The sequence below is a fragment of the Camellia sinensis genome, chromosome 14 (assembly GCF_055761805.1).
Source record: "Camellia sinensis isolate YWXY chromosome 14, ASM5576180v1, whole genome shotgun sequence".
Taxonomy (NCBI): Eukaryota; Viridiplantae; Streptophyta; class Magnoliopsida; order Ericales; family Theaceae; genus Camellia; species Camellia sinensis.
The window spans coordinates 93,768,271-93,781,852 of NC_138974.1; the positions used below are offsets into that span (position 1 = coordinate 93,768,271).

Below are 13,582 nucleotides of genomic sequence, written 5' to 3' on the forward strand. Positions count from 1 at the left end.
ACCCCGGGGTAACTGGCTTGCCAACCCCTGCTGCTGTGGCCTCTGTGGTTAACCCAGTTGTTGTGACCTTTGTGGTCAACCATGTTGCTGCTCCTGCTGTTCCAAGAGACCCGCTCAACCATCATAAGCGCTCGGAGAAGTTCACGAGAGTGAATTTCAAGAGATGGCAACAGAAGATGTTGTTCTACCTGACTACTCTAAGCCTTGCAAGGTTTTTGAGTAAAGATCCACCAGCCGTGAAAGAGAATAAGCGAGACAAGTAGAAGCTCATGGCCCTAGATGCTCGGAAACAATTAGACTTCCTTTGCCAGAACTATGTTTTGAATGGCTTGGCAGATTCATTTTTCAACGTGTTTTATACCAAGAAGTCGGCAAAAGAGCTATGGGATGCTGGGGAAAAAAAAGTTGTCGTTGGCTAGTTTCTGGGCTTCAAAATGGTGGACTCAAAAAACCATCATTAGTCAAGTCCAAGAGTTCCAAGTAATTCTGCACGAGATTCATGCAGAGGGAATATTCATGAGTGAATCATTCCAAGCAGCTGTGCTAATTGAGAAGTTGCCTAACGGCTAAAAAGACTTCAAGAACTACTTGAAGCACAAGTGAAAGGAGATGACAGTCGAAGAGCTCGTTGTCAAGCTCCGTATTAAGGAAGACAACAAGAAAAAATGGGGAAGTACCTCCACTGTGAAAGCAAACATGGTTGAGCATGGCCAGTCCTCGGGGGTGAAGAAAAAGCCACCAACAGGAAAAAGCTCAAAGTTAGGGGCTAGAGGTGGAATCTCCAAGAGGCCAGTCTACAAGCTGTAGGAACCTACTTATAGGCTCAATAGAAAGTGCATCAACTATGGAAACGATGTCCATCGGGCAATTGATTGCCGCAAGAAGAAGAAACCCTACAAGAAGAACCCTCCACAAAATAAAAGTCGGGCTCACATGGCTGAGATGGAGGATTTGTCTCAAGATGTGGACGACATGCATCTGTCAATTGTTGTCTCAGAAGTGAACATGGTGGGGTCTAACCTGAAGGAATGAAGGGTGGACACTGGGGCCACTTGCCACATCTGTGTTGAGAAGAAGATGTTCACAAATTTTGAACCAATTTCAAACGGGGAGAAGTTGTTCATGGGGAATTCTGCGACCTCAACTATTGAGGGTAAAGGCAAGGTTGTCCTGAAGATAACTTCAGGAAAAGAGCGGACTCTGAACGATGTCCTATTTTTGCCGGACATTCGTAAGAACCTTGTCTCAAGGCCGTTCTTAAGTAAGTATGGCTTCTGCATGGCATTTGAAGCTGATAAAGTCATGTTGACCAAGAGCAAGGTCTATGCGGGGAAGGGGTATATGTCGGATGGTACGTTTAAGCTCAATGTAATGACTCTTATCCCTAAAATTAATGAGAAAACTTCATCTTCTGCTGCTTATATGCTTAAGTCTCCTAATTTATGGCATGGTAGACTGGGTCATGTAAATTTTGACTCTTTGAGTAGATGAATCAAACTAGATCACATACCATCTTTCAAGATTAATCCAAATCACAAGTGTGAAACTTGTGTAGAAGCAAAATTGACAAGGACTTCGTTTCATTCTATTGAAAGAAATATCGAGCCTTTAGATTTAGTACATAGTGATGTGTGTGACTTGAAAGTCGTACAATCATGTAGTGGCAACAAGTACTTCATCACTTTTGTTGATGATTGCACTAAATACTATTATGTGTATTTGCTTAATAGTAAAGATGAGGCAATTGATAAATTTATTATTTTCAAGAATGAAGTTGAGAATCAACTAGGCCGTAAGATCAAGGCTTTCAGAAGTGATCGTGGTGGTGAGCATGAATCCCTGTTTGTTGAGATTTGTGCTCAATTTGGGATTATCCACCAAACTACAGCACCTTATTCCCCTCAGTCAAACGGTGTTGCTAAGCAGAAAAATAGGACATTAAAAGAAATTATAAATGCAATGTTAATAAGTTCTGGGTTACCACAGAACCTGTGGGGGGAAACAATTCTCTCCATGAATTACATTCTTAATAGAATACCTCGGAAGAATGCAGACAAGACTCCATATGAATTGTGGAAAGGCCACAAGACTTCATATAAATACCTACAAATGTAGGGGGTGTCTTGCAAAAGTGGCGGTGCCTACACCCAAGCAAGTTTGAATAGGCTCGAAGTCAGTGGATTGTATATTCATTGGCTATGCACATAATAGCAGTCCATATTGATTTCTTATGTGTAGGTCTGCTATTTCAGATATATACAAAAATACTATCATAGAATCAAGAAATGCATCTTTCTTTGAAGATGTATTTCCTTGTCGTCTCCAAGAAAGGGTTCCAAGTTCCATGAAAGAGGTTGAAGGGATAATGATCACATAGATGATCACATATATGATCAAATAGATGATCAAGTCGATGATCAAGATGAAAAAGTAGATGAACCGAGGAGTAAACGGGCTAGGACCGCAAAGTCATTTGGTTCGGACTTCTTGACTTACATGTTAGAGGGAGAACCTCGAACTTTCTATGAAGCTGTGACTTCACCTGAAAGTCCCTTGTGGAAAGAAGCAATTAAGAGTGAGATTGACTCCATCTTACAAAACCATACCTGGGAGTTGGTTGATCTACCCCCAAGCAGTAAGGCCTTGGGGAGCAAATGGATCTTTTGAAAAAAAGATGAAAACAGATGGATCAATTGATGAGTATAAAGCTAGGCTAGTTATCAGAGGATACAAGCAGTGAGAAAGCCTAGATTAATTCGATACATATTCACTTATGACAAGGATTACCTCCATTCGCATGGTGATTGCGATAGCAGCTTTACGTGGTTTGGAGATATATCAGATAGATGTAAAGACAGCTTTCTTAAATGGAGATTTAGATGAAAAAATCTATATGGAGAAACCCGAGGGGTTTTCAGCTCCAGGACAAGATAAGAAAGTCTGTAAGCTTGTCAAATCATTGTATGATTTGAAGCAAGCTCCCAAGCAATGGCATGAGAAGTTTGACAACGCTATGTGTCGAATGGGTTCAAAATCAATGAGTGTGACAAATGCGTATATGTCAAAGACACTAATAGAGGTTATGTTATTTTGTATTTATACGTTGATGACATACTCATTGTTGGTAGTAATGATGAGATGATTAAAACTACCAAGAGATTATTAAACTCTCAGTTTGACATGAAAGATATGGGCCTTGCAGATGTAATTCTGGGTTTTAAGATTACCAGAACATCTGATGGTATTGTGCTTTCTCAATTTGACTATGTTGAGAAAATACTTGAGAAATTTGGTAAATCAAATACAGGTGTGTCTAGGACACCAGTAGACTTGAGTCTACACTTAACCAAGAATAATGGTGCGAGTGTCTCTCAACTAGAATGTTCTTAGGTCATTGGAAGTTTGATGTATTTGATGAGTTGTACAAGGCCAGATGTAGCCTACTCTATTAGCAGGCTTAGTAGATAAGCGAGCAATCCTGATGCCACTCACTGGAAATGTATCATTCGGGTGTTAAGGTATCTCTGTTTCATCCGGGATTATGGGCTGCATTACACCAGATATCTAGCAGTAATAGAAGGCTATAGTGATACAAATTAGATATCTGATGTTAGGGATTTGAAATCCACTAGTGGTCATATGTTCACCCTTAGAGGAGCAGCCATGTCTTGGAAATCTTCCAAGCAAGCGTGTATGTCATGATCAACGATGGCATCGAAGTTTATAGCGTTGGATAAAGCAACAGAAGAGGCAAAATGGGTTCTCCAATTCGTTGAAGATATTCCATGTTGGTTGAAACTTGTGCCAGCCATTTGTATTCATTGTGATAGCTAATCAGCTATTGAATGAGCATAGAGTAAATGTATAATGGAAATACTAGACATATTCGTCGTAGACATAATTCCATATAACAACTACTCTCGAACGGAGTTGTCAATTTAGAATATGTGAAGTCTAAGGACAACATTGTGGATCTGCTAACCAAAGGGTTAAATCAATTGTTAATAGAGAAGTCATCAGAAGGAATAGGTTTAAGGCCTTTAGTGTAAGGTGTTACTGAAATGGAAACCCAACCTAGTTGACTAAAGATCCCAAGATCTAAGTTTAACAGGACAACCAAATTGCGTGTAATGGTGATATGTCACTAAGGAGGGTAAACCTCTAACCATTTCTTTATCAGTGATACCTGCAAGTGTAAAGGTTAAGCTGAGCTTTTAATAATTCTGAAGTGTTGAGTTGTTGAGCTGAGTATAGCAGGATACTCAAGTAGAATCACATATGTGAGTGCGAAGTGGGGCCGCTTCTATAAGAATTGAGAAGGCCAAATTCTTTAAACCACTCACTGAACCAGGCTAGTGTTCCATGGCCAAATCGGACACAACAGTGAGAATAAAACAATGATTGGAGGAATACCTGTGTGAGGTCTGTTGTCTCGGTTTACATAAACGGTAGCATAGTTCAAGACTTCGTGTTCACTGGGCAGCCACTAAATTCGATAGATTTCACTAGGAAGGATTCAAAGCCAAAAGCTACCTTTTCGGATGTAAGGGTTATTCCGTTACACTCTCTTGCTGAGTCTTTGTTGTTAAGCGTTGTCCGTGAGTTGTTATTCGGTCAATTTTTATTCATGTTGGGGATTGTTGGAAAATAATGGTTTCTTGGTGACTTTAATGCGAAATTAAAGTGAGTCTTAATCCTCTATTGAGGTGGGTTAAAGTGAGTTTAGATTCTTTGTAATGAGATCTTTACACCACAAAAAGAATGACCAAAAATCATTAAGATTTGAATGAGAAATTGATTCATTAGGTTGGCCTCATGAAAGAGGTGTTGGGAAAGGTGTGTAACCTTCTATCACACATTGATTGTAGAAGAGAGCATTGATGGGTTTTTAAATCTCATTTTATGCCTAAGGGGTGTGAGCCTTTTGGGGCATCCAAATTTTTCGAAGGAAGAGAGTTATGAATGCTTCAAGAATGGGCTTGGGCCAAAACTATGATCCAAGTTGGTCATGCAAAAAATTGCCACAGGCACGCATTGTCCACCCGCTTGCCCAGACCAGACCGGGCCAGGTTGGTCGTGGATCATGGATTGTGGATCTTGGGACTTTGGCTTGGGCTTGGACTTGAAGCTTGCTGGAATGGGTTAGGTTTAGGCTGGGCCGAGTTGGTAATCCACCAACCTAATCTTTTTGGGCCAAGCCAGTTTGGTGGCCGCAGATATACACACATGTGTATATATGAAGGGTGTAACTCACACACTTAAAGTCCCATCAGTTTTGGTGCATTTGTTGGATAGTTTGGTAGAGATTTATTTCTGCATTTATTACAAGAGGCTCCTCCTCTCTCCCATTCCATGTGTATAAAAAGAGACCCATCTCCTTCAGTTTTCTACCCAAAAAATTTACTCTTCCTGTATTCAAAAGTTTTTCTCAAGTTTTATATTTTTCTTAGTGAGAGAGTGTTGTCGTAGTTCTGTTCGCCAAATCTACTCAGTAGGTGTATTGTTATAGCTGGTCCAATCATCATATCCTAGGAGACAGACGTCGAAGAACCTTCAGCACTAGTGTAGGCTTCGATTTGCTGCTTTTTTGCTATTTTATATTAGTATGTATTCCTATCAAACTTGTAATGTTCAGAATGTTTTTGTTTTTCCCTAAAATTTAAATTGGTAATTATAAATCTATTTGTTTTATTTGATCGCACAATTTTTACATCATTTTTCACAGAGAATAAAATAACAATTTTGCCCTTTAAATATCGGAAGTGATTGAGGGCCCTAAATTTCGGGGCTCGAATGCCCCGAAATTCCACTTTAAGTAAAAAAAAAAAAAAAAAAAGAGGAAAAAAGAAAGAAAAAAAGAAACAGTTTCCAAAAATGGAAATTAGGGGCATTAGGGGCAAATTTTTTAGGGCCACCAATCATTTTCCTTTAAATATTTGACAAACCCACCAACGCAGCAGCAGTCCAAGACTATTATACCAACTCTCTTTGTCGCCGACCGTCAAACACTTCTGACAGGTAAATCAACCGTTCTGATATGTGTTCTTCCTCCTCTTTTATCAGATGTTTGGCTTCCTTTTTCTTCCACTACTCAAATCGCACTGTACTTTGTCTTGCATTGATGGTATTTTGTTGTAATAGGCCGACCTGGACATGTTAAATTTTTTTTCTTTTTTCTTGTTTGATTTTCATGTTCGAAATTTGTTGTTGAAGTTTTTACAGGAGTTTGAATTTGGGCAAAACAACCCAGATTTGTTCTCGGTCAAACATGTAAGCTTTTTCTATTTTTTTCACTTTATTTTTTATTTTTATTTTTTTGACAAAATAGGTTCTTCATTTATAAATATTAAAAGAATATGTTTACATTTTCACCAAGTAAATAAATAATTACAATTTAATAATTTTCTTATAATTACAAAATATAAATTATAATTGTAAAAATATTTAAATTAATATACATTTTTTCGTAACTGATTTTGTTGTTCAAGTTGTTATGGGAGTCCAAATTTTGGCAAAACAACCCAGATTTCTTGTCCGTCAAACATGTATTTTGCTTCCATTTTTTTTCACTTCTTTTTTTTTTTTTTACAGAATATGTTCTTCATTTATAAATATTAAAAAAATATGTATTCATTTTTTTAATTATATTCAGATACACTAATAAACATGTTTACATTTTTAAAAAATATTAAACATACTCATTAATAAATCTATATACATTAATAAATATGTATACATTTTTAAAAAATATATACTTACAATTTAATAATTTTCTTATAATTACAAAATATAAATTGTAATTTGTAAAAATATTTAAATTAATATACATTTTTCGGGTTACTAAAGTCATATTATGGCCTCGTTTGGGAACCTCCTTTTTAGCCAAAAAGTCAAAAAGTTATTAAATTAGCCAAAAAGTCAACAACTCATACCAAAAAGTCAAAGATTCTCTTTTATCTCTACTTTTGCACATCTTTTTGTAAAAAGCCAAAAAGTCATCCCAAACATACTAGTTTTTTTTAGCTCATATTTTAGCCAAATAACCAAAAAGTTACTAAATTAGCATGTTCCCAAACGAGGCCTATATATACTTATAATTTTATAATTACAAAGAAAAGAAGAGCATTGAAAAAGGAAGAATGTGGAACTTGATTAGACTTGATGGCTAATTCTTAGTTTATTTATATGTAGAAAAATGCTTGGGAGCACTAACTAGTACTCCCACTAATTAGGTGGCAGTGGGTCTCGTCATTAATGATGTGATGTTTTGGTCTTGGAGTTGTATTTTTTTTTTTTTTTTTACTTTTTTAATGCATTAGTGCTTTTAGTGGTGATATTTTTAGTGGGATGAATCATTGTTGTTATATGTAACCGTCGATCCTTAATAACCACTGAATTTTTTGATGAACCATATATGTAATGCTATAGTGTCGTTTAGTAACACTTATGTTTTCATTTTTCTGTTTATATTTATAAAAGTTTAAAAAATTCAAATAAAAATTTGTTTGGTAAAATTTTTTATTTATAAATCAGTGGTCTCAATTTATAAATTTGGCCAAAAAATGAAAATACAGAAAATGTGTTTTCATTTTGAGTTTTCAGTTTTTTTTTTTTTTTTTACCACCCAACACTAGCCACCACCCGCTACCATTTTTCACTACCGTCTTCCGCCACCACCACCCACTACCCACTCCCACCACCACCACCACCACCTATCACCACCACTCACCACCCACCTGCCACCACCACCCACCACCCGCCACCACCTACCTGCCACCCACTCGCAACCACCATCAACCCCTCGCCGCCGCCGCTACCACCACCACCACCACCCGCCACCTACTTGCCACCACCACTTGCCACCACCATCCACCACCTGCCACCACCAACCACCCACCACCACCATCACCCGCCATCCACCCACCACCTACCTGCCACCACCACCCACCACCTACCACCACCACCACCCACTCGCTACCACCTACCACCCGCCATCATCACCCACCCACCACCACCACCACCACCCGCTACCTACCCGCCACCACCCACCATCATCTGCCATCCGCCACCCACCTGCCACTATCATCCACCACCCGTTGCCACCACCACCACTCACTCGCTACCACCCACCACTCGCCACCGTCACCCATCACCCACCCACTACCACCTGCCACCCACCTGCCACCCACCTGCCACACGCCACCACCACCACTCACTCGCTACCACCGACCACCCGCCACTGTCATCCACCCACGCACCACCACCACCCGTCACCTACCCGCTACCACCCACCACCACCCGCCATCCGCCACCCGCATGTCACCACCACCACCCACTCACTACCACCCGCCACCCGCCACCGTCACCCACCCACCCACCACCACCGACTCACCCGCCACCAGCTACCCACCACCCACCGTCACCACTTTCCACCACCGTCTTTCGTCACCACTTGCCACCATTGTCATTTCTCACTTTTTTTTATATTTTTAATTTTTTTAAAACATTTTGTCAATTACCAAACGCGTTTGTAGTTTATATTTTTTTAAAAATAAACAAAAACCAGTTTATAAAAAATGTAAACCAGATGCCCCCTGAGGTTTGAGAAATTACGAATTCCCCCCTGAATGCTATATTTGCATAAGAAATTAGGGGGTAATTTGTTATGAAATATAAACCTCAAGGGGCAAATTGTTATGAAAATACAAACCTCAGGGGGCGGGATGTAATTTCCGAAACCTCAGGGGGGTATCTGTAATTTAGCCAAACCTCGAGGGGTGTATATGTAATTTGCCCTTTTTTTTACTCTGTCTCTCTCTCTCTCTCTTATTTTTTTGATGGTCTTTTATGCAATTCAAGAATGGACCAGAGTTTACTTGGCGGCACTTGATGCCTAATTCTTCATTTCTTGATAACCTGAAATTTCATAAAGTCTACACTGATATGTTTTATTAATAAATGTATTGTTATTTTAGGAATTGTGAATTGTTATCAAGATGTCAAATGGATGAGTTCTTGGAAGTATGTAGAGCCATGACTTGGGAATTTATGCAAATTTAGACCACAAAGTTATGCACTGTCACTGAACTAGAATGATACCTAGTGACATAAAAATAGTCATGAGTTGGTTTGGTTTTTAGTTTTTGGTTTTTTTTTTTTTTTTTTCCTTTTTTTTTAGCTTTGGCCAATTTTGCCTTGATGCATACATAACTGGGTAATAAAAGATTACTCTCATCTTGTAAGTTATAACACAATTTTTATAAGTCATAACTAATGAATTAGGTAAAAACTATGAAGCACGAACACGAACACGAACACGAACACGGACACAGACATAGGACACGACACGGACACGCAAAAATGTAAATTTTTAAAAAATAGGGGACACAACACGTTGTGACACGTTTAATAGATATAATTAATTTTATTTATTATATGTCTAAAATAAAAATATATATATTAATTTTTATACAATTATAATAATAACAAAATTAATAAACATATTTTTTAAAAAATTAATAAAAAATGAGTGTTTTTAAATAAAAATAATTTATTTTATGAATTTTAGGTTTAATAAAAATAAAGATAAAAAAAAAAAGAAAAAAGAAAAAAAAAGAGTAAAGGAAATAAGAGAGGAGAGAGAGAGAGAGAGAGAGAGAAACGGGTGAAATAAAAAAATAAAAAAAAGAGGGGAAAGTGAATCAGCAAAAAGGGGAAGTGAAATGAGAGAGAGAGAGAGAGAGAGAGAGAGAGAGAGAGAAACGGGTGAAATAAAAAAAAAAGGAGAAAGTGAATTAGCAAAAGGGGGAAGTGAAATGAGAGAGAGAGAGAGAGAACAGGAGAAGTCGAAGAACAGGGATGAGAAGAAGAAGGAGAAGAAGATGAGGCGAAGAAGAAGAGAGCAGACAAATACCTCAGCTTCTTCGTTGATCTGAACAGGTTAGGCTCATCTCTTCTCCTCCCTCTATCTCTTTCTCTGTCTCTTTCTCTATCTGTCTCCTCTCATCTCCTCCCTCGATCTCTGTCTTCTCTCTTTCCTTGATCTCTTTCTCTGTCTCCTCTTCTCCCTCGATCTCTTTCTCTCTTTCAGTTAGGGCTTCGATCCACCTCACGCGTGTTCGGAAAGTGTCACAGCGTGTCCATGGCATCTCCGACTGCAAAAATTCAAAAAAAAAAAAGAGGACACGTTAGAGAGAGTGTCGGACACGTGTCCACCACATATTCGACGCGTGTCCGTGTCCGACACTCGTATGCAGGCCTTGGGGACGTGTCGGTGCTTCATAGAGTAAAAATCTTCTTAGGCTTAATTAAATGTTACCTAATCATGTAGTATAAAATTAATAGGCTCTTTTTTTCAATAGGATGTTTGAGAATTGCCCAGCCATGTGCACCCCCACTGTTGTCTTCTTGGCACTACAATTTTTTTTTTCCCACTAAAACATGCAACATGTGCACACACGTACTTCCATAACAACATGGCCAATTTGTAAATACTTTTCATATCATTATTGCCCCATTTTTCTTCGGTATTCTACCGTGTGCCGAAACAACAGATGGCTTCCTTTATGTCCACTGGCACGTCAACATGGCCATGACGAATGTGTGCCTGTGGCTATCGCCACTGTTTTGTGAAGGTATCGAGATCTCACAAAAATCCTGATCGTGCATATTACGTTTGCCCCCAGCCAGTGGTGAGTACTAACAAGTGATTATTTCTCACTCCATATGTTTACAAATTGTAATTCCATAACTAATTATTGTTACATTTCTTACTCATCAGCAATGTGTAAATTGGATTGGTTGATGTGACAAATTAGGGAGACGAAGCCCCAACTATGACTCATCCACAAACGAAGTCATGCAGTTACGGAATGATGTCGTGCAAATTGAACAAACATTTCATGTAATGAAAACAGTTATTTGTGTATTGTGCATCATGGATTTCATTTTATTATTACATATGTAAACACTGTTCGTGCGTACTTCCAATGTTGGTAGCTAAGATATTTGTTTAAAAAGTATGTGCATTGTCATCACGTTATGTAAACGCTAACTTTTGTTAATATTTATCGTACTAGTTTTGTTTTAAGTTGTTTGAATTTTCTTTGCACAACGTATTTGTTTGGAAATGTTTGTCAAAATTTTGTAGTCTAATGCCTACTAATGTATAAAATACCTACTCTTATACTAGTCTAATGGCTGGAACACTTTCGTCCCCTCATACACCGTCTAAAAATAAAAGGGTTGGACAATCGGGCGCACAAGGGTTTGTTGATGATTCTGAACATTAGTACATCCATGGAAATCTTCTTAGAGTGTGTGAAGGATGAAAGTTTAGCGGGACATAGGGTAGGTACGACCATCACTGTAGCAGGGTACAAGGGAATTGCACTAAAATTCGCTAAGCGCACGAGTAGATGTCATGACATGAAATAGTTCAAGAACAAGTACCTTAGTTCGAAAAAAGAATAGTAGGCTTGGATCAAATTAATGGACAGCAGTTAGGGTGTCGCCGGCATTGAGTTTGACAAGGCAATCGGGTTGTTCACTACGTCAGAAGAGTAGTGGCAAAAGCTGAAATCTATATACAATAAATGTCTATTTCGTGTCTATTTTCGGAATTTCATTTTTTCTCTATACTTACCTTTCTCGTCTATCACTTTTCATGTTTACTTATTCTACACTTTAAATACATGCAAACATGTATTCTTACTCACTTTTGGATTTAAAAATTTAATTCCACTGACAATAATGCAAAACTGTAACTACACAAAAGAAAAGTAATAAGTTAAATTAATTGTATGTAATAAATTAAATTACTTTTATTGAATAAATTAAATTAATTCAGAACTTGTAAACAAATATTTCAATTCTTTTATTATTATTAATTTTGTATTTAATCAACAAAGTACATTATTAATGTAATTAATTTATTCATTCTTTGTTTTATTACTAAATTATTTGACAACAATAATATGATTTCTTTTTGTTTGTTTTTTTGTAATTATTTTGTAGACAAACAAGATAACAGCCAAGTTCAATATGAAACCAGGAGCACGAGGATGCGAGAAGTGTTCACAAGTGCAACTATGATTGGGAAACATCATTGGACCCCCGACGAGAAGGTTGTGGATGTTGGCGATGGTTAATCCAATTCAATTGACTTTGCTAGGTTGCAACCATTTTTGAAGCCTTACAAACTGGTGTTTAACACGCCTCCCAACTCCCCTAACGTCGACATTAAGGGTGATCGCAAATCGGGTTAGGTCGGATGGCATCCCATCCACCATCCGTCCAAAATTAGGTGGATTGAAAAAAATTAATTCACATCCGTCCACCAGATTGGTAGATGCAGATTGAGCGGGCCGTACAGGTTGGCTGATAGATACGATCGGTTTGGCAGTTTGAACTTTACAAACTTTGAACATTTTTTTGAATTATAATTCATAACTTTTACAATCTCCAATAACTAGTAATCTAAAAAAATATGTATTATTTGTCTATAGTAGGCCACGGCACCACGCATGCATATTTTTAAGGTATTATTTTTTATTTTCAAAAAAATATATATTTTATTATTTCTATTCTATGTTGTTACTTGTTAGTAGTTTCTTTTTTTTCTTTTTCTTTGAACTTCATCTACAGATAGATCGTGTTCATGCATGTGTGGAATGGTTGATCCGTTATTCAAACCATATCCGCGAATTTTGAAATATTTCATCTACATCCATCCGTTAAAAGACACGCATCCATCCAAAATCAATCGAGTTAGGTCAAGTTGATCGATTTGAGCAGGTTGGACGGATCCATGATCACCCCTAGTCAACATTGATGAAGCAGCCCAGGGACAGAGGAAGAGGGGGTAATACAAGTGGAAAGTCAAAGAAGATGTCAAGTGGAGCATTAGTGCTTGTGGATAGTTTCAACCATCTGTCTGAGGCCGTTTGGTCACATAAACACCTCACAGTAAGGCACGAAACTAGTGCATCTCATAAGTATGGCATTGAGGCATGTATGTAGAGGATTATGGCTATACCCAGCTTTATCAGTACCCCCTATTCCATTTTTCCTACATTGCTTTAGAGAACGCAAATTATCGGGAGATACTGATATACATGCCTGATGATGGGAATTTGGTCACGTGACTTGCGGCATTGAAGGACTCAAAAGGAATGTGACTTCTTGGGTTTACTGGTTTCTGAGAAAATAGGCATACCAACTGTTTTGGGTTAGGATGGTTTTTATGGAATGGATGTGTTGTTATGTTGTTTTTTATTTCAAGTTTGTTATTATTATTATAGTTGCTTTAATTTTGTTTTATGGGTGAATTGAGGCAAATGCTACCTTTTAAACGTTTTAAGTAGATAGACGAAATTAATGGTTTGTGGAAGGTGCTCAATTTATTTTGTGAATTGACAACTTTAGTAGTTGGTTTTTATAGTAGTTATTACAATTTTGTTTGGCAAAATTTGTGGATATATGCATGGATATCGTTATTTTAAAAAGATAAATAAAAAATATACTCAATTTATAGGTTTACAATTGATGTGTGTGTTATGTGCATTGTAAGCTTTAAGATTTG

General features: G+C 37.7%; 1 long non-coding RNA gene across 9 annotated transcripts; it reads left to right on the forward strand.

Annotated features, from left to right (window-relative positions):
• Positions 1 to 5,376: 5,376 nt before the first annotated feature.
• LOC114308906 (uncharacterized) lies at positions 5,377 to 12,476 on the forward strand. 9 transcript variants are annotated; one of them, XR_014350985.1, is made up of 6 exons: positions 5,377 to 5,603; positions 5,958 to 6,018; positions 6,223 to 6,270; positions 10,554 to 10,691; positions 10,781 to 10,903; positions 12,016 to 12,476. It is a non-coding gene; the product is annotated as an uncharacterized LOC114308906 (long non-coding RNA). The 9 variants fall into 9 exon arrangements; XR_014350986.1 differs by having other exon boundaries at positions 5,961 to 6,018; XR_014350987.1 differs by having other exon boundaries at positions 5,377 to 5,564.
• Positions 12,477 to 13,582: the final 1,106 nt, after the last annotated feature.